Genomic DNA, 24,714 nt, shown 5'->3' with positions numbered 1-24,714 from the left:
TGAAGTGCTCATTTCATGAGTCATGGTGACCTCCTCCTTCATCTTGAGGTCGGTGACTCCGTCAGAGAATACGTGAGGCGCATGGCCGTGAAGTGTTGTATGCACTTGTGCAGGGTCTCCCCCTCCTGCTGCTTGATGCGCCGCAGGTCATTCATGGTGGGAGCACGGTCGCGGGTGCCCTAGAAGTTGGCAATGAAGCGTTCGCGTAGATCATCCCAGGAGGTGATGGATGCCCTTGGGAGGTTTAGGAGCCAAGAGAGCGCACCGCCCTTGAGTGCCATGGGGAACCAGCACGCCATGACCTTGTCGCCACCTCATGTCGCCCTGATACTCAGCGTGTAGAGTTGTAGGAACTCGGCTGGGTCCAGGGTGCCGTCGTAGCACGGGTAGGTGGGGCTTGAACTTGCAGGATCACGCAGTTGGGTAGAGCTTGGAGGCTATAGCGAGGCACCCTACCGGCCTGACAAATGCAGCGCGCACAGGGGCAACCTGGTCTTGTTGCTCCAACGGGTCTGCTTCGAGCAGGGCATGTTCACGGCGCGAGATTTGCAGCGCCGGGAGCGCGCATGCGTCGGCCCGTGGCCGAGGAACTATCTGCCAAATTGCTTCATCTACTCGCCTCGCCCTGTGTTCGCATGGGTGGTCGCGGGAACGCACTTCCTGCCAGGGTTCGGGGTGCGCGCCATGCCGCGGAGGTGGGGGTGGCACGTCTTGCTCCTCTTCATTTGCCAGGGACGGTTGGGGTCCAAACGAGCAGGAGAGCGCCGCGGGATCACTAGCAGCAGTGACGAGCTCCTCGATGCGCTCGAGCCAGAAGTTGTGTTGGTCAGGGGCGAGCCGGTAGCAGACTAGCTCAGCGGCCATGGCAAGCACACGCTAGCCATGCGGCATCTCCGGCCGGGTGCGCGAGGCCGACCCGGAAGCTCGGACGAGCGATGCAGTGGCGGTGCGGCCATCGGACTGCTCGGTAGCCGACTGGGAGGAACCTTGCTGTTCTTGACCGTCGGAGCACGTGGCGGCGTTTGGCATGGTCAATGGGGACCGGCGCATACCGGCGGGGCCCACGGGCGCCATCTGAGCAACACGGGTGGCGTGTTGCTCTGCGCGAGACTGGTGAGCATCAGCCATCGGAGCGGCGAGTCTTGGTGAAGGCGAAGCTTGGAGGAAACCTTTACACGTCCCCTACGTGGCGTGCCAAATCTTGGATTTCGGGCTCCACAAAACCCGAAAGATTCGAACTCAGGGGCGTGTATGAAGATCTCTCGTGGGCTTGCCTCAATTAACTCGCTACTCGCTAGGCACGGCAGAGAACTCACTCGATGGTGAGGAACACACAGAAAATGGCAGTTTACCCAGGTTTGGGCCGCTGAGAAGCGTAATACCCTACTCCTGCTTTGGTGGATTGCCTCACGTGGAGGTTGGTGGATGAACTACTACATTGCTCGAGGACGTCCGGAGGCTGGGTGGCCTTTATGTGGTGCTAGTGGGCGAATGAATGATTCGGGTCCCCTATGAAGTAAACTACTCTCTATATATATAGTGGCGGCCCCGATCCTTTTCCCTTATTGTTTTGGCAAGAAGGGATCCCACAATGGCCAATTTTGAAGGCGGCAGGGGAACATGCTTCTCCTATCCAAAAGTGGTCTTCGCCTGCAAAGTGGTTGTCAACACAGCATGGATCGGTCCAGGGATAACGTCAGTCCTGCTCGCGGGCGGTGGTGGTCTTGTTGCACGAGAAAGGAAACCTTTCGAAGGTGCCTTGGGAACCCCAGTTCATCCTTGCCCCCTTTGCACTAAAGGGGAAACTTCTCTGTCCTGCTATCTGCTGCTCGCCTGTCCTTCCTCCATGTCAACCTTGACTCCTGAGGCCGGGTCTCGCCTCGGAATATCCCCGCTCCAGAGGGGTCCTGATGAGGCCCCTTGCGGGTCTTGATGTTCCTCCTCCTCGCGAGGCCCGGGCCCTCGTGTGGGCCTTGCCATGAGTGGTGACGTGCCTGGTTGTGTTTGGTCGATGAAGTGGGCCAGCCATGGGCCACAGACAGGCAAGTCTAGATACCCCCGTTCCCAGAACGCCGACACGTATATATAGGCATCCCCCAAAATCCAACCGTTACAACATTATTGCCCAACTCGGTGACACCAAAATGAATCTTAGTGTTACCGAGTTGTACTAAATGTGGAAACATTTCTATTTTCGGTGAGACCGGTATATAAATCTTGGTGGTACTGATACGATGACCTAGGGCACTTTCTAAACCTGGTGAGCCCAATTTCAAACTCGGAAATTTTGATTCTTCAAATCTTCTCAATCGAAAATTGGTCACAAGCTTTCGGTTGCATGGATATGAAACTTGGTGGTACCGAGAGATTCGGGTTTGGCAAATCATATGTCAGTGGGAAAATTGTAGGGCCGATTGGGAAAAGTTGGTGGCACCGATTTTGTTGTCTTGGCTCGGGACAAAGATATTTGTGGGAGAATGACTGAATATTTTTGGTGCCTATCTCTAAGCACTTGAGCAATCAATTCATCATAATACCCCCTTTTAATAGTATTGGCTTTCCTATGGACTCAAAAGTGATTTTTCACAAATGTAAAATGTAGAGTCCTCTTGCTTGAACCTTGAGCCAATTATATTCCTTTCCTTGCATCAAGGGTTTTCTCCTTGCAATCCTTTAGCCAATGCATCTTTCAACTTTTCTGAAATATACTTGGATAAAATTATTAGTTCTATGATACATATGTTGTGATTAATTACCAAAAGCACCTTAGGGAGCAATTGTTCTTTCAAATAGGTGCTCGCGTGGGCGTGGCGCAACCATGACGGGGGGACTCGTGAGGTACCTCTTGAGATCCTCAAAGACTGCATTGCTTCATGGATCCACTCGAATGGGTCAAACCTTTTCAAAAACTTGAAGAAAGGCAATGCCCGGTCGCCGAACTTGGAGATGAAACACCCCAGGTAGGCCATGCACCCCGCCAACTTCTGCATTTATTTGAGGATGTGGGAGGGCGCATTTTCTCGATGGCCTTAACCTTTTTCTGGTTGGTTCGATCCCTCGATGAGACATCACGAAACCAGGAGCTTTCTCGAGGGGACACTCAAGATGAACTTGTCGGGGTTTACCTTCAAATTAACCTTGCACGGATTGGCGAAACTCTCCTCCAGGTCTTGGATGAGCATCCTGGCCTCACGTGTCTTGACCACAATGTCATCGACATAGGCCTCGGCATTCATTCCTACCTGCGGCCCGAACACGATGTGCATCAACCTCTAAAAAGTGGGCCCAGCGCTCTTCAGGCTAAAGGACATGCATACATAGTAGAACACCCCTCAGGGGGAGATGAATATTGTCTTGTCCACATCTTTGCCTTCATCTTGATCTGGTCATAGCCTAAAAAGTAATCCAAGAAGCACAACATGTCGTAGTTAGCCCTCGAGTCCACGATCTGGTCGATGCACAACAGCGGAACGGGGTCATGGGGGTAGGCCTTGTTGAGACGAGTGAATTCGACGCACATCCACTCCTTTTCTCCCTTCTTGGGGACAACGACAGGGTTAGTGAGCCACACTGGGTGATGTATCTCGTGGATGACCTCTGCTTCTTGCAGCTTTCGCACCTCTCAAGTGTGTGGCGTCGCGCTTTCTTCTTGACAGGGCCCCCGCCTTGGCACACCGCCAGGTGATGCTCGATTACTTCCCTCGGGACTTCGAACAAGTCGGTTGCCTTCCACGCAAACACATCCACGTTTCCCAGCAGGAAGGCAACAAGCGCGCTCTCCTACTCAGGGGGAGACGAGCGCCTATGGTGAAGGTAGGGCCTGAAGCGCTCCCATCGAACGACACCTCGTTTGTTTCTTCACGGTCCTTAGAGAACAACTGCTTTTCCTTGCACGCGTTACCCTAGGGGGCGCTGCCTCATCTCCAACTGCCGGGGGTGTGGCCCTGGCAGCTAGGCATACACACTTGAGGATGCTAGCCGCATCCCTCTTGTCGAAGTTGACAGTAATGATGCCATCACACCCAGGGATCTTGGCGATGTTGTAGCTCGGGAGGTCGCCACCATGAACTTACCGAGCGCGGGGTAACCCAAGATGGCGTTTTACGGGAGGGTGATCTGCTCCACGTCAAAGTCAATGAGCTCAATGTGCTAGTTGCAGCACACACTGAAGGTGACACGGAGACGTATATGCCTTAGGGGGGTCGTGATCCCGCCGTCCACCTCGGAGAAGGGCCTGGTGGGCCTCACTAGGTCGCAAGGCACATGGAGCACCTCAAAGGTGGCGACGCAGATGATGTTGACCCCAACACCTCCGTCAATGAGGTTCTTGGTGACTACGACGTTGCTGATGGTGGGAGTGCACATCATGGGAAGTGCGCCCGTGGTAGCCGTAGATGTGGGATGATCCCTGGCGTCGAATGTTATGTCATGCCGCGACCAACCATATAGTGTCGCGGACCCACGGTCACGAAAAGCAACGCTCGCCCCACGGAAGGACGGTTTGGTGTGGCGGCTATCAACGCGGTCCTGGGCCCCGCCGAGGGTGCAAGCCATCGAGCGTGGCTCGAGGAGTTCCCCGGGGGCGGTGACGAGCTTAGCAGCATGGCCCAGCCGGGCATCGCAGGCACTGTCCCACGGGCGGTGGCGAAGCAACCCATGCGTCCCAAGCAATGTGGTATGCGCGTCCCCGTGCGTGAAGTAAGCATGGGTGTAGGACACTGGGGCGTGATACTTGTGATCTGCGTTGGGTTTCCCATGAATAGGAATGGGTTATCGCAGCATAATGTGGGTAAGTATTTCCCTCAATTATGAAACCAAGGTTTATCGAACCAACAAGAATATCAACCACAACCGTCTTCGGAGGTTGCACACAAAATAACAAACAACTTTCGTCCAACATGGGCAAGAGGGTTGTAAATCCCCTTGTTCTCATTATTTGCAAGTAAGTGAGGCGTGTAGATAATTGTATATAGCAAGATAAAATAAAAAAGTAATTGGCACCAAGGTATTGAAGGTTTTATTAATATGTTGTGAATAGACCCGGGGGCCATAGCTTTCATTACTGGCAACTCTCATAAAAAATGCATATGGTGGTAAACAAATTACTGTTAGGAAATTCACAGAAAAGCGGATAGTTATGTGATATTCACGGCAATGATCATTTGTATATAGGCATCACGTACATAAACAAATAAGTCGACTCCTGTTTGCACCTATTACTATTCCTCCACTCATCGACTGAGGGAGTCCGGGATTCCGGCGTCCTCCAACGGCCGGTTAGTCAATGACAGGTTAGCCTATTGGGCCAAGCTATGGAAGATTGGGCCTTATGATGACCTCTACTCTGGAAAGAATGTTTCAAAGATTGGTGTGTACTTCAAGCTTAGAAGGTCTAGGTCGGCTCATTTACCCCCGACTATAGTCGGTAACTTGTAAACCCTAGGGTCCCTTGTGTCTCTGTAAACCAGAGACCCCTATCCGTGTAGAGGAGGCTGAACCATCTAGGGTTTAGCATATATAATCTCAATGTAGCTCTACTCTACAATAATCTTCATCAATACAATAAAGTAGGACGTAGGGAAATGCCTCCATAGGAGGGCTCGAACCTAAGTAAACCGTTGTCTCTCCTTCTTCCTACAACCCATCGATCCAAGGTCCATAGTTCGGGACCCCCTACCCGAGATCTGCTGGTTTTGACACCGACATTGGTACTTTCATTGAGAGTTCCACTGCGGGATCACTGAGAAGATCAATGGCTTGCTTAAGCGTTAGCGACTGAATCAACAACAGAGACATCTTGATCCCCGAGCATGTTCTCTCGTTCGGTAGCATTATGTTGTGTGCAGACCCAACCAGCCGTCCTAGCCAGATCGAAGGTTTCGTCCCGGTCAACAAAGAAGGTCAGGGGGTTTCGAATTACCAACCCATCTGCGGACCGATCTAGTCCTCGCAAGAATCCCGGCTTCGGCCGATGAGATCAAAAACCTTGAAGCTTTAACTTCGGGTCTCGTGTCCGGCCATGTCCTCGGATCCCGATCTTCCGAAGAGTCGGCCCCAAGATCAGACCCGACCCTGACACCTGGATCACAGCAAACTGCTTTTTCCGAACATGCCTCCCTCATGGACGTCCCAAAGGTTAACTCCAAAAACCATCTAACGATGTGCCAGGACGAGCCCTTAGTGTTAAACGAGATGCTCTACGAGATCCAATCGTTCCACATCTCAACCAGCCTGACCCGCTCACAGCACGGCTCTGAGTCGGAGTATGGGGACTCTTACGGCCCACCCACCACCCACTTGGTAGCTATCATCAAAGATTTAACCGACGCCTTAGACTATGACTCTGAGGAGCTTGAGGACATGGACGACGAAGCCGATGAACCCACTCCGATAAATATAGGGCGATGGGCCGCAACTTCTACTTATGATGTCTACATCATGGACACACCCGGTAACAATGGCAACCTCCCCCACCCCCAGCCAAACAATGGCAAATCAGGGGAAGAGAGTTCGAAGCGTCGAAGTGTAACCGTAAGCGTAAGCGTAAGTGTGCTAAAGCATGCCAAACAATGACAAGTCAAGGAGAATTCAAAGCGTAAGCATGCTAAGCTGAACAAGGAAAAAAAATCTATGCACAAGGCACTGGGGAAAATAAAACCACATAGAACCACGGTAACCTTTGAATTCCAGAACATCCACAAGAGGATGCGGACAAGCCCGAGGAGCAGGACGACCTCGACGGCATAAGCAAGTCGAACGATGATGATTACTTCCCACCCGTCAACGACTACCCGAAGGATGAAGACTTCGCATTTCCCGTTGACCTTGGAGGTCAGGAAGAGTTTCAGCAGCTACTTCTAGCCACCGTTCAAAGCTTAAATGCGAAGGAGCGTCAACTCCAGGCCAAACAAGACACTATAAACAGCAGGTGGACCAAGGTACTGGCCTTCCAAAGAAGAACACATTCCTGGATGGCCGAATGAGAAGAAAAGTTACCCACATCATCGACTGCTACAACAATTCGATGACGAGACCCCGAAGCCCGCATCGCCAAAGCGGACAGATTATGGCCAATCTGACCGCCCACACCGAGGGCGCGATAGGGTGGCGTTAGACGCTGAATACTATCCCGAGCCTCCCGGCAGAAAGGGGAAGGAAAAAGTGCACCCTCGGGGCAGACACGACCTGCGATACAACCTAGATAACAAGAAAGATCACAACAAGTCCATTTACGGGTCCATAAGGTACTCCCACACAAACTGGGATGGAAAGCCACCTCGGGTCTCCTACTATGCCAGAGACCGGGATTCATACCAGACTCAACCCAAAGCCGACCTTGGTCACAAGATTGCCCTGACTAGATGCACCACACACCCACTATACTTCATAGACGAAGTAATGCAACATCAATTTCCGAAGGGATTCAATCCCGTCAACATAGAGCAGTACGACGAAACTACGGATCCTGCTGTGTGGATAGAAGTCTTCCTTCTCCACATTCACATGGTTAGAGGAGATGATCTCGATGCCATCAAATACTTACCCCTCGAGTTGAAAGGGCCATCATGGCATTGGTTAAACAGCCTGCCCGAGGACTCGACCAGAAGCTGGGAAGATATCTAAGAAGCCTTCCTATACAATTTCCAGGGGACCTATGTCTGACCCCTAGATTCCTCCGACCTAAACAATGTCGTCCAAAAGGCGGGCGAGTCGGCCAGAGAGTTCTGGAACCGGTACTTAACAAGAAAACCAAATTGTGGATTGCCGAACGCCGAAGAAATAGCCTCTTTTAGGAAAAACATTCGAGACGAGTGGTTGGCTCGCCAGCTAGGACAGGACAGGCCGAGGACAATGTCCGCCCTCACTTCCCTCATGATCCGCTTTTGCGCGGGCGAGGACAACTGGATAGCTCGGCGTAGCCACAACGCAGACAACCCTAGAACCTCTGAGGTTTGGGACGGAACCGGCAAGCCGAGGAAAAACAAGAACAAGCATCGTCTTCGTGCTGGCAACGTTGAGACACATCAGTAAATGTTGGGTTCCGCAACTCCAACCAAGACAGCGGATGAAACCCTTCAAAGGGAACAAAGACGGGCCAACCCAGTGGGAAACAATTATGGACCGACCCTGTCAAATCCAAGGCACCAAAGATTAGCTAGCCACTCACACCAACCGTAATTGTTGGGTAATCAAGAAGGCCGGCAAAACAGCAACCGAAGAACAAGACAAGAGCCCTGAAAGATAAGAAGATGAGGAGCCCCGTGGCCCGACCAACGGGGGCCAAAAACAGTTCCCTCCCAAGGTAAAAACCGTAAACATGATTTACGTGACTTACATACCCAAGGAGCGGAAGAGATCCCTTCGAGAAGTCTACACCATAGAACCCGTAGCTCCAATGTATAATCCATGGTTGGCCTGCCCCATCACATTCAACTGCACGGAACATCCGAGCAGTATCTGTTATAAAGGATCGGCCGACCTCGTTCTAGATCCAATCATAGATGGGTGCCACCTCACCAGAGTCCTTATGGCCAGAGGAAGTAGCCTTAATCTGATTTACGCAGACACGGTGGAAAATATGGTGGATTCCACACTACCTTTAAAGGAGTGATTCCACACATTGAAGCCCGCTGCTCTGTTGTCATTACACTGGAAGTCGTGTTCAGATCACATGTTAAATTCTGCAGCGAAGAGTTGATCTTCGACATTGCCCCCTTCCGCAGCGGGTGCCATGCACTGCTCGACCGCACTACCTTCGTCTGATTCAACGCGGTGCCTCACTATGCCTATCTGAAGCTCAAGATGCCCGGACCCCGAGGAGTCATCATCGTCAACGGCAATACAGAACACTCTCTCCAGACCAAAGAACACACTGCAACCTTAAAGGGCGAAGCGAACACGACAGTGGAACAACAAATCACAAGTCGATCAAGCTACGACAGGCAGGTAATCAATTTTGATCTCAATCACGTCCCCCGGAGAGTACCTCGGCTCCGAATACATAGGGTTACCCCTCCCGCAGCATGCCCCGAGCACCTTCAAGGTATGTCCCTCGCGTACACAATTCCATTCTCCGAATAACATGGGATGTTGTGGGAGCCTTCGAACAAGTACCGTATGCTTGGCTAGACCAAACTACAACAACAACTTTTTCCCGGACACATCGGGGATACCGTAAAGAAACTCCCAAGCGTCAAGCTCTATGTCATTGGCAGCTTATTATGGCTACTCGATTGAAAGCCTGTCTGCCATCTGCAAGAACCTTTTGAGGACCTAAGACTCCCCCTTCTATGTTTTGGAGATCTAATGCAGCCAGGAGCCAGGTGTACATCAAGACACTCGCAAAAAGGCTATAGGGAAGGCTTTGCTTAAATTCGTTAGTTTCCTGTACACAGCGGCCTTGGTGCCAAGAATTATAATAATTCCTTTCTCATATATGTCACGGATGCTTTTCTTTCTCTTTTAATGTGCTTATTTTTATGCATGTTTCCCTATAGCATGGTGCTGACAGCATAAATTTATTTCATAACTACTAAAAAAGTGTGACCGGCTACTAAACCGGGGGCTGGGATACATTCACCACCCCGAGAAATACACCGTGATTTTTTCTTTTACACATGTGTTCGGTTTCTCAAGATTTCACACTATATGCATTGGTTCCAAATTATGTCTTAGGTCTATAGTTGGATTGCCCCGCTCCTGTGCTTACCCACTTACATTCTGCTAGTTTGGCTAAAGGGGTAAAGGGAGAACAGTTGCGATTGTATTCACAGGTTACTTAGTTTTGAAATACCTCACTGGAGAAAGTCGAAAATTGACTGTCATAATGAGCGAGAACTGTTTGCAATCCGAGATTATTTACATAGTCGATAGAGGCTATTCCGTCTCACACAGACGGGTTTGCAATTAAACAAACCCTAAGGTAATCATTCTGATCTTCGGTTTTTCCGGTTACTGTAACAAGGGCTGGGGGCATGTCATTAGCCCCCGTATTATACAATATATATCCAAATTGTATCTAGTTTATTTTAGTATTTATTTGAAATTTTCTAAGGCATCTTTTTTTACTGTTTTTAAATTGTGTGTTAATTAGAAATATTTTCAAAATAGGCTATGGAGAAAGGAGCAAAAACTTTCAAAAGTTTTGGGGTGCAACCTACCTCTCCACACTTGGAATGCAAGCGTTCTGAACTTGGATATATATTGGTTTTTGTGTGGTTTGATTTCTTGGGAATACTTGATTGTTATGTTACAAAGGTGATGATATTTTATGTGAAGATAATATCCTGCTTGTGGATGCATGGTGAGGAAACTCATATGTTGCATGTTGAGATGCATGAGACAAGAGTCATACCTTCTGCAAGATATGCTTACCGGATGAGATCCAAGGAAAGTCGGTGTCTCACAGATATATGACTTTGGGACTGACATCTCCTTGGACGAGGATGGTGTAAGTGCATCTAGTGCCCTTAGTGATTTTGGTGGTTCGAAGACTTATATGTTAACTATCTAATGTGTTCATGAGTGTACACATGATCTATAAGTCGCTGAGGAGTTTGAGTTATACGATGAATATCGACCCCTAAAAATGTATATCTTCGGCTGAAGAAATTGGTCTTATGCTGAAGACTTTGATTGCAAAGAAATTGCGATGAAATTGATATTCCTCATGAAGATATTGAAGATGAGGAATTCGGTATGTCCTGAAGAAAAACAATCCGAAGACCTTGAAGCGTGAAGATTTATTCTTTCTTTTTCATTTTCATCACTCTTGAGTCATAGGAACACCATACTATTAAAGGGGGTCGAGGTAACACTATCACCACAGGAATATGAGACTTTGCCGTCTACCATGGGTGACGGCAAAGGGGGAAAACCCGGACGGCAAAGGCTTTGCCGTCCGTCACCTGACAGCAAACTAGATGGCAAAAATATATCCGGTGAAGAGGTTATTCGTCGTCTTCTTTTAGAAGGCGGACGACAAAGAATCTTTGCCATGGGGGGGGCAAACGGCAAATAAAATGGGATGTCAGATCCGCAAACGCTCCCGTTAAGTTCTAACGGAGGCTGCTGGGCCCACCTTATCCTACAAAAAATATGGAATGAATTTCCTCATGATGCTCAACCTAAGCCTAATCCTACAAAAGCCTCAAGTGAGGAATATGAGAGACATGAGGAATCTCACAGTTGAAGGTCCTGACCATTGCCGCGATTTGCGCCGCCTCACCGATAGTATCCACACCAACGGTCATAATATTTAAGGGCATTTGTGTCAAATCATGTCACGATGCTCCCATGCTATAAATAGCCGCCCCCACAACCATTAGCTGGCTGGCTGCTCCGCGAGAAAGTTACACTTGTCATTTAGAACAACCCAAATTCCTCAGAGGCTTCGAGAGTAAATCATTACTGAGGAAATTCCCGAAATGCCCAACCACAAACCAAAAACCAAGTGATTGAGCATCACTGAAGAATTTGTTTGTGTGTGGAACCGAAGCCTTTTACCTTTGAGGACTGTGCATCCTCCGGACGGTTATGAGTCATGGTCTAGAGCAATCCAACAATCAATTGCGGATCGTCAGGTGACCGAGTTTGTGAGGATTTGGAAGTCTACCGTGAAGACTAACCACGAGTGTTGGGCAAGGACTGTGTGTCCTTAGCTCAAGGAGAATACAGTAGGGACTATGTATCCTGGGACTGTGTGTCATTTGGTTTCAATACCAAGCCTTTCCAAACCAGACGTACGACTGTCACCGCAGTTGGAATTGGGTCATCAACAACTGTCTTCACTGTGATACGGGTTCTATTTCTTCAACTCTTTCAATTCCTCAATATTGTATGTTGAAGAATTTGCTGAAGACTTTCTCTGAATTTCCTCAAACTCAAATTCTTCACACCCCTTAATCCTCACCTGCTTACTCTGTGCATACGTACTGTGCAAACTGTTTTTCATAATCCTCATCAAGAAAATTGTTGTTGTAATACTTTGCACTTCTGATCGTTTGTTGTTTCCGCTGCAAGTTATTCATTAGTGAGAAATTTCCTCAAAAGGAATTTCCTGAGCGATGAAATTATAAAAATCTCCTATTCACCCCCTCTAGTCGATATAACATACTTTCAATTGGTATCAGAGCAAGGTACTCCCTTGTTCTGTGTGATTTTGGTTTAACCACCTGGAGTTTTAGTTATGTCGACTACATGCATGATCAAGGTTACTGCAGGATGTCCTACCTTTCAAGGAAAGGACTTTCCCTACTGGAAGACCAAGATGCAGATGCATCTTCAAGCTATTGACAATGATCTCTGGTATATTGTGGAACATGGCGTTCCCTCCATCGCTGCTACTGTCTCTGCCGCTGATGTGAAGAAATTCAAGCAACTTAATTCTCAAGCGAAGAATATCATTTGTGGCCATCTGAGCAAAGGTCAGTATGGCAGAGTGAGTGCTTTGGGCTTAGCAAAACAAATCTGGGATAGGCTGTCCAAAGTCAATGAAGTAATATCAACTCAGCATGACTCTCGTGTTGATGTTCTTCGCAATCTCTTCAATCGCTTCAAGAGGCTTGACAATGAAAGCTGCCAAGATACCTTTGATCGCCTCACTAACATCTCAAATGAACTGCAAGCACTAGGAGCTCGAGACATTACTGACCATGAAGTTGTGAAGAAACTGCTAAGATCCTTAGATTCATCATTTGATACACTGGTTCTAATGATTCAAGGAAGATCAGCGTACAAGATGCTTAATCATATTGATATACTCGAACGACTCAATACTCACGAATTCCAACATGAAGAAAATAGAGATCTGTATGGACCAAGCCTCTCTACACCTTGTGTAGTGAAGGCCAAAGCGATTTCCTCATCTCGAGAAGAAGACTCAGATTGCAGCATTGGTGATCCTGAACAACTTGGACAGGAGCTTGCAATGCTCGTGATGAAATTCCAGAAGATTACAAGACGTGGCCAGTTTGGTAAATCTTCAAGAAGAGATATGAGGAAATCAGAACCTTTATCTGAGGACTACAAGAAAAGAACCTGCCACAAATGCAAGAAATCAGGTCATTATATTGCTGATTGTCCTCGCTCGGTGAAGGAATCAAAGAAGAAAAAATGCAAGGATGAAAGTTCTGATGAATCGAAGAAAAAGAAGAAAACTTCAAAATCCTCATCCTCAAACTCCTCATCGCACAAGAAGACTAGTTTCAGAAACGCCCGGGCACTCATTGGCAAGGAAATGGATTCTGAGGAAGAACCTGAGAAATGTGATAAAGAGGAAGGTTCTGAAGAAGACTGAAAGTCTGGTGTGGCCAGTCTTGCACTGGCTACCACATTTGTTAGCAAGTCAATCTTCAACCTTGAAGAAAACGACAACACCATCTATACTGATGACTATGTTGATGACTTCGCTCCAACTTATTGCTTCATGGCAAAAGGTTCAAAGGTAATGAATGACACTTCATCCTCGGATTCAAGTGACTGTGAACCTAATGATTATAAAAAACCCAGTTATTGTGAACTTGCCAACATTGCAACTAAACAACAAACTGCCCTTGAAAAGCTTCAAAAACTGCTAGACAGAAGCGATGACCTATTGAATGATGAAATGAATCTTACACAAATCCTCACAAAAGATATGAAAAGTCTTCGGTCTAGATTTTATAATCTTCAAGATCGTCATGGCACACTCTTGGCTGATCATGAGATAGTTTCCTATGAATTTCTTCAAAGTAAACTTGATCTGAGAAGTTGAGGGTGTCTCATGATGATCTTCGAATGGAAAATGACTCATTACTTGCTCAACAGATCAGTGCCGCACATGTTGAATTCATTCCACCATGTCTTAAATGCATCAAACGTGAAACTGTCAATTCTTCACCAGAATCATCAAATGCTTATATTGCTACAAATTCTTCGACTGCTCATGTGGTATAAAATTCATCATTTGAGGAATTCACAAATGTTACTGACGAAAATGCAGGACTGAAGGAATTGTATGTGACAGGCATGTACAAAAGTCTCAATGGGCATCAAACCCTTTGCGATGTGCTCAAAAAGCAAATATGGAACAGGAACCCGAGGAAAGAAGGAATTGCTTTTGAAAGGAAACTAAATGCTGATGGATCGTACTGGAAACCTGAGGAGTATCCCAAAACCTCATGGGTTGCTGCTAAAGGACCTCCTATTGATCCATCCAGTCTAACAGGCTTTGCATGTGAATTATTGATATGTCTCCAACGTATCTATAATTTTTGATGGTTCCATGCTATTATCATGTCAACTTTGGATCTGTTATATGCATGAATATGCTATTTTATATATTTTATGGGACTAACCTATTCACTCAGTGCCAAGTGCCAGTTTTTGTTTTTGTCGTGTTTTTGACCCTTTTTCAGAATGAGTCCAAATGGAATAAAACTTTCGCGGTGATTTTTTTGGACCAAAAGCGACCCCCGAAGCTTTGGAAGAAGGCTAGAAGAGCCACGAGGGATTCACAAGCCCAGGAGGCGCCCCCACCCCCTAGGCCGCACCTACCAGGATTGTGACCTCCTCGTGGGCCTATCCGACGTAATTCCACCGCCATAAATTCCTATAAATTCAGAAACCCTCAAAAAGAAACCTAGATCAGGAGTTCTGCCGCTCCAAGCCTTTGTAGCCACCAAAAACCAATCGGGAACCCATTCCGGCACCCTGCCGGAGGGGGAACCCATCTTCGGTGGCCATCTTCATCATCCTGGGGATCTCCATGACGAGGAGGGAGTAGTTCTCCCTCGGGGCTGAGGGTATGTACCAGTAGCTATGTGTTTGATCTCTCTCTCTCTCTCGTGTTCTTGAGATGTCTTGATCTCGATCTACCGTGGGCTTTGCTACTATAGTTGAATCTTATGATGTTCTTCCCCCTCTCCCTTCTTGTAATGAATTGAGTTTTCCCTTTGGAGTTATCTTATCGGATTGAGTATTTAAGAACACTTGATGTATGTCTTGCACGTGTCTACTTGTGGTGACAATGGGATATTCATGTGAGTACTTGATGTATGTTTTGGTGATCAACTTGCGGGTTTCGTGACATGGTTGGCACACGTTTTGACTCTCCGGTAGAAACTTTGGGGCACTCTTTGAAGTTCTATGTGTTGGTTGAATAGATGATTCTAAGATTGTGTGATGAATATCATATAATCTTGCCCACAGATACTTGAGGTGACAATGGAGTATCTAGGTGACATTAGGGTCTTGGTTGATGTGTGTCTTAAGGTGTTATTCTAGTACGAACTCTATGATGGATCGAATGGAAAGAATAACTTCGTGTTATTTTTCTACGGACTCTTGAATAGATCGATCAGAAAGAATAACTTTGTGGTGGTTTCGTACACGACAATGATCTCTTCGTTTGTTCTCCGCTATTAGTGACTTTGGAGTGACTCTTTGTTGCATGTTGAGGGCTAGTTATATGATCCAATTATGTTATCATTGTTGAGAGAACTTCACTAGTGAAAGTATGAAACCTAGGTCTTGTTTCCACGCATTGCAATACCGCTCGTGCTCACTTTTATAATTAGTTACCTTGCTGCTTTTGTAATTTCAGATTACAAAAACCTATATCCACCATCCATATTGAACTTGTATCACCATCTCTTCGCCAAACTAGTGAACCTATACAATTTACCATTGTATTGGGTGTGTTGGGGACACAACAGACTCTTTGTTATTTGGTTGCAGGGTTGCTTGAGAGAGACCATCTTCATCCTACGCCTCCCGCGGATTGATAAACCTTAGGTCACCCACTTGAGGGAAAATTGCTACTGTCCTACAAACCTCTAAACTTGGAGGCCCAACAACGTCTACAAGGAGAAGGTTGCGTAGTAGACATCAAGCTCTTTTCTCGCACCATTGCCGGGGAGGTTAGCGCTTGAAGGTATATCTTTAGATCTTGCAATTGAATCTTTTAGTTTCTTGTTTTATCACTAGTTTAGTCTATAAAAGAAAACTACAAAAAATGGAATTGAGTTTGCCACATATGCTTCATCTTTTCAATGTCTTTCGTGAAAATGATGGAAATGAAAATTGTGCTCAAGTGCTGAAAGAAGAATTACATAGAATGCTTGGCATAAAATATGTGAATGATGAGCATGATTGCAATGTTGTTAGTATGAATTCTTTGAATACCCGTGATGCTAATGATATGCAAAGCCACAAGCTTGGGGATGCTATGTTTAATGAGGATGATCTTTTTAGTCCCCCCCCCCACTTTGAATGATCAAATTTATTATGATGAAAGCATGCCCCCTATGTCACATCCCTGATCCCTATTAGGTTTAGTAAGATTTGCTTATGTTTTCTTTCACTGCATCCAAGAAAATGAAATGAAAACCAAAAGCAAAGCAAGGAAACCAAAGTAAAACCATAGCAACCCCTCATTCAAAAGCATTTCAAAATTGATGTCAAATCAATGAACCCAAAATGGCATTAAGAAAAGTTCATCTTTTCTGAAAAATATAGAAAACAAGATATCAGAGATGAAACTTATTCTCAAACCACTTTTGGCATTTTAAAATTAAGTTAAAAGCTACTGAAATCAATTATATATTTGATTTCAAATAATTTAAAGTTTCCAAAAATGTTGAAAACTTTATGAGTGGTTGGAAATATTCCAACTAACACTCCAGTATTTTTCAAGATATTTTAGGAATAGTTTGGAGCCAAAAATAAAACAAAACAAATAACAGAAAGAATAAAACAGAAAACAAAAAAGGAAAGAAGTGCAAAAGGCTTACCTGACGATCACCTGAAGCCCAGCCCACCTTAGCCTGTCGTCTTCCTCCTGCCAGTCGGAGCAGGAGGTGGCCGCCACTCGATCCGGCGCGCCCACGCAGCTGCGTGCCTGCCTGGCCGCCTCGTCGTGCTGACGCGGTCAGGGATAAGCTCCCCGAGGCTTCCCCGAGCTCATCCCCTCCCCATTTCCTCTGTTCTCTCTCCCCCTCTCGGCCGCCATGACCGCAAGCTCAAGCTTGAGTTCGCCGTCGCTCCTGCCCCTCTCCCTCTCACCTGAGCCGCGCAGCAGCTTCGCCGTGACCCCCTGAAGCTCTTCAGCTAGTCGCTCGATGCCGAGAAGCCTTGAAATGCTGTGAAGCCGTCTTCTTCTTCCTCGGGTCATCGGATCTTCGCCGCCGTCGTTCTCCCTCCTCAGGCCATCCCCGCGCCCACTCTCGACGCCTCTGCACTCCCCGTGAGCTCAGGGTTCTTTCCCCTAAGATTTCCCCCTCGATCCCTTCCTCTAGACCCCTATTCCACCGGAGCCCGACGAGATCCGCTGTGGGACCTCATCGCAGGTAGCTCTCCGGTGATCGGCTGGTCCATCTGAGGCCACCAATGGCTTCAGTGCGTCGCGTAGGTGCTGTAGGAGCCCAGCCCCGCTTGTGATGCCCCCTATTTCGATGACCCCGATGATGCCCGAGCTTCGGTCGCCGCCAAGCTCGTCGCCGGCGTCATCTCCGGCCATTTCATCCCCGGCTACGTGCAAAAATGGAGCCGCGGGTGAAGTGTCGTTTGTCTAGTGCTCTCCGCGTGAAGTTTGGTCATCGGAGATGCGTTTCCGAGCCCCTCCGCCGTTCTAGTGGTCGTCGGAGGCTCACCGCCGGTGGATCTGACCCCCCTGAGCCTATGACAGGTGGGGCCAGCCCCTGGTTAATTAAGTTTATGATTAATAAAAATAGTTAATTAAATAAAAACTTAAACAGTCACTGACATGTGGGTCCAGCCCTGATAATTAGTTTATTAAGTGAAATTTAAACTAAAAACTGGCCAGAGTCACTGACTACTGGGTCCCACTAGTCAGGTTTGACTTTCAACGGCTAGTTGGACCTGCTGATGTCATGCTGATGCAATAAAGCTTTTTCTATTTAAAAATAATTCCAGAATAAGTTCAAAACTTTGGAAATTCATAGAAAATTGAATATAACTCCAAATTTGACAAATAATATATGTAAACGGATCAGAAAAATTCAAGGAATCCAATGGTGCTATTTTCATGCATGAAAAACAAAGTTATGAAAGAGCACCAGGTCAAATCAATTAAAAGAATGTAATAAATTATAATTCAAATGATATTTGAATTATGATTTCAAATCAAGATCACCCCAAAGGGTTCTGTTGTTCATCTCAAACCATGCTACATTGCATTTCATGCATCATTTTGTTGCATATGTTTGTTATTGATTGATTGTTGTTATTCCGGTAGGCTCCGCCCCTCCGGATACGTCTGATTATCCGACTGACGGATATCACCCCTCTGCTTAGCAACAAGGCAAGCAACCATTTTGATCATCCCGATAAATCCCATGTTCTCGCTCCTGCTCTTGTTTATTGCATTAGGTCAAAATGCTTTCACTGCTTTTATCACGTTAGTTGAACCCACTTCCTTTGCATGACCTGTCCTCGTCACAGTAAATAGCTGCACCTTGCAACCTAGCATACCTGGTAGATGCTTGAGCCATGATGTGCCTTATCCTGTTATGCATGCTATGCTTAAAGTTTTGTATGGTCTATCATCTGAGTGATGAACAGAATCGTGAGAATGTGTTCAGTTGGGAAAGGTTGTGTGTTGAACCTGATTTGGTAAAGGTACCGGTGAAAGGCTATGTAGGAGTACATGGCGGGTTTTTCATTGGAACCGTCCTTAGGAATTGAGTTCTGTGTATGTAATCCAAGACGAGATACTACCACATGCTGGGCCCTGAAATATGACCCCGCTCGACTTATTAATCGCTTAGTACTTGGTCCAGGAGTTGCAAGTAGTTTCTGGAGTTTATAGTCATGCTGGAGGCCGTGCGTAGCGCTGACCTTAGAGGTAGGCTATGATGCAGTAGGAAGTGGCACCCAGATGGTGGGCTTGGGAACCCTGCGCACATCATTTGGGGCCGTGGCGGAAACCTCGGCTGGACTTCCGTGCGGGTTACCCTCAGATAGATGATAGACCTGGACTAAGTATTAGCATGGTTAACGGTCGTGGCCAACTCCCTCGCTGGGCTTTCGCTTGAAGGTTGCCGAGGTGCATGATGTGCACATGGCGATAAGTGGAGAGAGCGTATGTGAAGAAGTACACCCCTGCGTTGTTATGATCTATTCGAATAGCCGCGTCCGCGGATATGGACTACTTGGAAGCATATGTTGTTCATAGATAACTATAATGGCTACTCATAAAATTGTCAAGATAAGCGTGAGTGTCGTGGACGACATTCCCGTAGGGAGACGGAATGATTCCACGATGGAGTATTGTTGTGGTTTTAGTGGACTCGTGTGCAAGGAATCAAAGTTGTCAAAACTATTTTGAAAATGCAAGTTGTCTAGCCAAGAGTCAAATGCTGGCTTTCTGCATGAAACCCCACAACTCCTTGTTGATACATTGCATGAGTAGATAGATTTCCTAAAGTCTTGCTGGGTACTTTTGTACTCACGTTTGCTTAATAATTGTTGCAGAGGTTGTTAATGACCCTAGTGGAGGGTTCTACCTAGACATCGACGACGACGAGTAGCTGGTATCCCAGCTACGATCTAGCCCTAGGATGGGTCTGTAGATAGTCAGGCCATGTGCCTTTGTCTTTCCATCTGTCTGTACTCAGACAGTTTTACTCTTCCGCTGGCATGTAAGACTTGTGTGTATGAATCATGATGATGGGTCGTGACACCCCTACCTGTGTAATATTATGTGTGTGGCTCTTCAGAGTCTTCTAAATAAAGTTCTATGTTTATGGTTATGTTGTGATGCCATCGATGTATCTATGCATATCGGTATGCCATGCGTACGTGTGTTGTACTTGATATGTATGGGGTTCGAATACTTAGCCGTAGGCTTTAGTAGCACTCCTTAAAAGGAAATTCCCCTTTGTGATTCCAACGAGCCATGGTAGTTCTCTACTGCTCCGGACAAATTGGTTGACCGGCATGTGTCCTTCTTAGCTGTTGTGTCTGTCCCTTTGGGGAAATGTCACGCGATGTAATGGAGTCCTTGTAACTTGCTACGACTCGTCTACATTCGCTAGTGATCGACACCTGCTTTGCTGGGTCATGTATGCCTGTCCCTGTGCGGAACTGCCGCTTTGGTTTATGACTAGAAATGTCGATTCGGGTTCTTTGTCTTTGGATTGCTAGCGACACAATTGCATACGTGAGTCAAAAGGCGCAAACGGTCCTGGCTAAGGTAATGTTGCAGCCGTGGGGATAACCGTGCGTGAGACTGCAAAGAGATGTGATGTGTTACAGGCTGGATTCCTATGGCTTAGGATCGGGGTCCCGACACCCTATTTATGATGATTATTGTGATGATACTTATGCTATAAAGAAGAGGGATGATAAAACTTGTCATACTCTTGAGTATCCTTTCACTTAACATCACTCTTTTAATGTGGAAACAATTCGTAGTGTTTCTTGTCTTTTACGATACTCCCACTACTATTGATGAGAATAAATTTCCTTATGTGGAGAGTAGTAAAATTTCTATGCTTGTAGATCATGAAAAGAATGCTTTAGGTTCTGGTTATATTGTTGAATTCATTCATGATGCTACTGAAAACTATTATGAGAGAGGATCATATGCTTCTACATATTGCAATAGTATAAAGCTTCCTCTCCATGTGTTGAAATTTTTGTAGCTATGCTCGTTTTGCCTTCCTATGCTAGATGATTCTTGATCCAATAAGTTGTGTGTTCACAAATCCCTATGCATAGGAAGTGGGTTAGACTTAAATGTGTTAGTCATATGCTTCATGATGCTCCCGTTATGTTTCAATTCTTATCTTCTATGTGAGCATCATTGAAATCATCATGCCTAGCTTGAAAGGCATTAAAGAAAAGTGCTTGTTGGGAGACAACCCAACATGTATCCTTACTGGTTTTGTGTGTTCACAATATTAAGCTACTGTACCAATCATGTTTTATTGCCTTAGTTTCAATAAAGTGCCAAGTAAATCCTTTATGATTAGTTTGGGTGATAGTTGTTTGATCATGCTGAAAAAGACAGAAACTTTGCGCTCGCAAAATCATTTCTAATTTCTATCCAGAAAGTTCTTTTAGGTTGATTCTTTTTGCTGCTGATTGATATACAAATTTCATTAATTTTCATAAGTTTTTAAGAATTTGTGGAGGTGCAGAAGCATGGTTAGCATTCAGAATTATAGACTGTTCTGTTTTTGACATATTCTGTTTTCAATGCATAGTTTTCTTGTTTTGGTGTTTCCATAGATTATATTGAGTAATATAAATTGTGGAAATAGTAATATACAGTAGGCATTGTGTGAAAATAATTATGAGTCTTGTTTTGACAGTACCCAAGTGATTGATTTGCTCGTTATCATACTAACCCATCTCACGAAGTTCCGTTAAGTTATGTGTTGTGAAGTTTTCAAGTTTTGGGTAGAGTTTCGATGGACTATGGAACAAGGATGGAAAGAGCCTAAGCTTGGGGATGCCCAAGGCACCCCAAAGCCATATTAAAGGACACCAAAGAGCCCAAGCTTGGGGATGCCTCGGGAGGGCATCCCCTCTTTCGTCTTCAATCCATCGGTAACTTTACTTGGGGCTATATTTTTTATTCACCACATGATATGTGTTTTGCTTGGAGCGTCATTTTATTTTGTTTGAATAAGGTACTTAGTATCTAAAATTCTTAGATGGGAGAGTCTTCACATAGCCAAATAATTATTCAACTACTCATTGAGCTTCACTTATATCTTTTGGAGTAGTTTTCCTTTTGCTCTAGTACTTCACTTATATCTTTTTAGAGCACGGGGGTGTCATATTTTGTAGAAATAAAAACTCTCGATCTTCACTTATATCTTTTTGAGAGTGCTATCTCAAAGTAACTTGGTAATTGGCGTGTGCTAAGAAATTAGTTCCAAATATGATAGGCATCCAAAGAGGATATAATAAAAACTTCCATATTCAAGTGCATTGATTTGTAAGAGAAGTTTGATTCCTCACAATTAGTTTTGAGATATGGATATGGTAATATTAGAGTTATGTTAGTAGGGTGTTGTGAATCTAGAAATACTTGTGTTGAGGTTAGTGATTCCCGTAGCATGCACGTATGGTGAACCGCTATGTTAGGAAGTCGGAGCATAATTGATTTATTGATTGTCATCCTTTGTGTGGTGGTCGGGATCGCGCGATGGTTAACACCTACCAACCCTTCCCCTAGGAGTATGCGTTTAGCACTTTGTTTCGATTACTAGTAAAAACTTTCACAATAAGTATATGAGTTCTTCATGACTAATGTGAGTCCAAGGTATAGATGCACTTTTACCTTCCACCATTGCTAGCCTCTCTAGTACCGCGCAACTTTCGCCGGTGCACAAACCCACCATATACCTTTCTCAAAACAGCCACCATACCTACCTATTATGGCATTTTCATAGCCATTCCGAGATATATTGCCATGCAACTCCCACCGTTCCGTCTGATGACATGTGCTGTCACTTTCATATTGCCATTGCATGATCGTAAGATAGCTAGCGAGATGTTTCAACTTCATACACTAAGCTAGATCGTTGCACATCCCCGTACACTACCAGAGGCATTTCCTATAGAGTCATCATTGCTCTAAGTATTGAGTTGTGAGTAAATAAAAGTGTGATGATCATCATTTTTAGAGCATTGTACCATGTGAGGAAATAAAAAAAAAAGCGGCCAAAGATGCCCCCCAAAAAAATAAAATTGAAAAGAGGACAAAGAGCCCAAACAGAAAAAATGAGAGAAAAAGAGAGAAGGGACAATGCTACTATTTTTTTCACACTTGTGCTTCAAAATAGCACCATGTTCTTCATGATAGAGAGTCTATTATTTTGACACTTCCATATACCAGTGGGAATTTTCATTATATAACTTGGCTTGTATATTCCAATGATGGGCTTCCTCAAAATTGCCCTAGGTCTTCGTGAGCAAGCAAGTTGGGTGCACACCCACTAGTTCTCCTTTTGAGTTTTCACACACTTATAGCTCTAAGTACATCCGTTGCATGGTAATCCCTACTCATTCACATTGATATCTATTGATGGGCATCTCCATAGCCCGTTGATACACCGAGTCGATGTGGCTATCTCCTCCTTTTTGCCTCACAACCTCCACCACACTCTATTCCACCTATAGTGTTATATCCATGGCTCACGCTCGTGTATTGCGTGCGAGTTGAAAAAGTTTGAGAGAGGAAGAGTGCAAAACCAATTACTTGGACAATAACGGGGTTGTGCGTGATTTAAATTCCTTGTGTGGGGATGATGGAGCGTAGCCAGACTATATGATTTTGTAGGGATAACTTTCTTTGGTCTTGTTATTTCAAAAATTCATGATTACTTTGCTAGTATGCTTGAAGTATTATTGTTTTCATGTCAATAGTAAACTATTCTTTTGAATCTTACGGATCTGAACATTCATGCCACAAGAAAGAAGTTACAAAGGACAAATATGTTAGGTAGCATTGCACATCAAAAATTCGGTCTTTATCACTTCCCCACTCGAGGACGAGCATGAGTTAAGCTTGGGGATGCTTGATACGTCTCCAACGTATCTATAATTTTTTTATGGTTCCATGTTATTATCTTGTCAACTCTGGATGTTTTATATGCATGAATATGCTATTTTATATCTTTTTTGCGAATAACCTATTAACTTAGTGCCAAGTGCCAGTTTCTGTTTTTTTGTGTTTTTTTGACCCTTTTTTAGACGGAGTCCAAATAGAATAAAACTTCCGCGATGATTTGTGGACCAAAAGAGACCCCCGAAGCTTTGGAAGAAGGCTAGAAGAGCCACGAGGGAGTCATAAGCCCAGGAGGCGCCCCCACCCCCCTAGGCCGCACCTACCTGGCTTGTGACCTCCTCGTGGGCCCAACCGACGTAATTCCACCGCCATAAATTCCTATAAATTCAGAAACCCCCAAAAAGAAACCTAGATCGGGAGTTCCGCCGCTGCAAGCCTATGTAGCCACCAAAAACCAATCGGGAGTCCGTTCTGGCACCCTGCCATCTTCGGTGCAACCGGAGGGGGGACCCATCTCGGGTGTCCATCTTCATCATCCCAGCGATCTCCATGATGAGGAGGGAGTAGTTCTCTCTCGGGGCTGAGGGTATGCACCAGTAGCTATGTCTTTGATCTCTCTCTCTCTCGTGTTCTTGAGATGTCTTGATCTTGATGTACCGCGGGCTTTGCTACTATAGTTGGATCTTATGATGTTCTTCCCCCACTCCCTTCTTGTAATGAATTGAGTTTTCCCTTTCGAGTTGTCTTATCGGATTGAGTCTTTAAGAACACTTGATGTATGTCTTGCACGTGTCTATCTATGGTGACAATGGGATATTCATGTGAGTACATGATGTATGTTTTGGTGACCAACTTGCGGGTTTCATGACATGGTTGGCACATGTTTTGACTCTCCGGTAGAAACTTTGGGGCACTCTTTGAAGTTCTATGTGTTGGTTGAATAGATGATTCTGAGATTGTGTGATGCATATCGTATAATCTTGCCCACGGATACTTGAGGTGACAATGGAGTATCTAGGTGACATTAGGGTCTTGTTTGATGTGTGTCTTAAGGTATTATTCTGGTACAAACTCTATGATGGATCAAACGGAAAGAATAACTTCGTGTTATTTTACAACGGACTCCTGAATAGATCGATCAGAAAGAATAACTTTGTGGTGGTTTCTGTTGGAAATATGCCCTAGAGGCA

Source organism: Hordeum vulgare, chromosome 1H, assembly GCF_904849725.1.
Source record: "Hordeum vulgare subsp. vulgare chromosome 1H, MorexV3_pseudomolecules_assembly, whole genome shotgun sequence".
NCBI lineage: Eukaryota > Viridiplantae > Streptophyta > Magnoliopsida > Poales > Poaceae > Hordeum > Hordeum vulgare.
The sequence above is the reverse complement of the archived record's forward strand: the minus strand, read 5'-3'. Positions refer to the sequence as shown.